This window comes from Etheostoma spectabile, chromosome 1 (genome assembly GCF_008692095.1).
Source record: "Etheostoma spectabile isolate EspeVRDwgs_2016 chromosome 1, UIUC_Espe_1.0, whole genome shotgun sequence".
NCBI classification, from domain to species: domain Eukaryota; kingdom Metazoa; phylum Chordata; class Actinopteri; order Perciformes; family Percidae; genus Etheostoma; species Etheostoma spectabile.
In genome coordinates, this window is record NC_045733.1 from 30,172,898 (window position 1) to 30,174,094 (window position 1,197).

Genomic DNA, 1,197 nt, shown 5'->3' on the forward strand with positions numbered 1-1,197 from the left:
ACACACACAGACACACAGACACACACACACACACACACACACAGACACACACCACACGGCGTCTAAACCTCGTCAACAAGAGCTCTTTAAAACTTCAGAACTCTAGTCCTAACCCTAATGAGAGAGAGGGAGTTTTCAGCATTTGGTGTCACCGGGGTGCCTAAACCTCTCTGAAACCTCTACAAGTGACCAAATTTAGGTAAATGCTTTTACTCACTTCTATGCTATTTAGAAAAAAAACATATTAAAGACTAAAAATGACGTACAAAACCTAAAAAATTCATTTAAACACAGTTGAACATATTTGTTCTCATAGATCACGTGTGTGTGCTTGCTGGCTGGCTCCTCCAATCAGATTGGGCATTTGAGTCCGACTGACGGCAGTGGCCCCTTTCTGACCAATGCACCAAATCCAGATTTTTGGGGTGCAGCAGAATACCGACTACATTGGTTAAGATTCTGCCTAAACCTAATACCGAATCCCCCTCCCATCCTCAGTCCATTACCACAGTAAACACATTGATGAAGTGAACAACGTCCTGTGCTGGGACCTCCTTTCCAAACCTGAAGTTGCTGCATTTTGTTTGTTGTCTGTGGATTCCTTCATACACAACTCGTATTCTTTGGGAGGTTTCATATGCAAATGTTAGAACAGCGGCAATGTTGTGTATTGTTTAGGTTCCTCGTCACCACGAGACAAATAAGCATTGCATTCAACTTGAATCATCTTCTTTTGACTGAAAGTTCTGCCACACATCGCGTTTTCTGCTCACAAGTTCCATTTTCCCTTTCTCACAGCCCGCTGCTATGAACGCTCCACGTACGTAAACACCTTCCCGTAATCTACGGCGGCGTCATCACGTCAACCAGCGACTAGTGCAAGCATAGGATTCAGTGGGAAAAAATTCTAAGGTTGGGCGGATGCTGAAACCCGTCAAAAAGCCCAATATTTGACTGAATCCAAACCTGAATCCTGGATTTGGTGCATCCCTGAATTTGGGAGATGGTGATTTCCCTTTGGAAAATAAATGACTGTTCAGTGTGTTTTATTATGTCAAATAATACCTCGATAGAGACAGCCTGGTCAAAATTATTGATTTAAAAACCTTAGCTTAATGCTGTGTTTCTCAAATGGTGGCACGTGTACCCCTCGGGGTACTTTGGACTACTGCAGGAGCTACACGTACCCCTCGGGGT

The 1,197-nt window shown here is 43.6% G+C and overlaps 1 protein-coding gene and 1 long non-coding RNA gene across 3 annotated transcripts in view; one reads left to right on the forward strand and one right to left on the reverse strand.

Annotated features, from left to right (window-relative positions):
- csnk2a2a (casein kinase 2, alpha prime polypeptide a) overlaps positions 1–1,197 on the reverse strand; it is a 15,932-nt gene that overhangs the window by 7,443 nt on the left and 7,292 nt on the right. The gene's annotated exons all lie outside the window — the stretch shown is intronic.
- The window catches only part of LOC116687327 (uncharacterized), a 17,448-nt gene continuing 16,660 nt past the window's right edge, over positions 410–1,197 (forward strand). The window contains exon 1 of the long non-coding RNA XR_004331515.1: positions 410–527. This is a non-coding gene — a long non-coding RNA (uncharacterized LOC116687327). The remainder of the gene's footprint in view (positions 528–1,197) is intronic.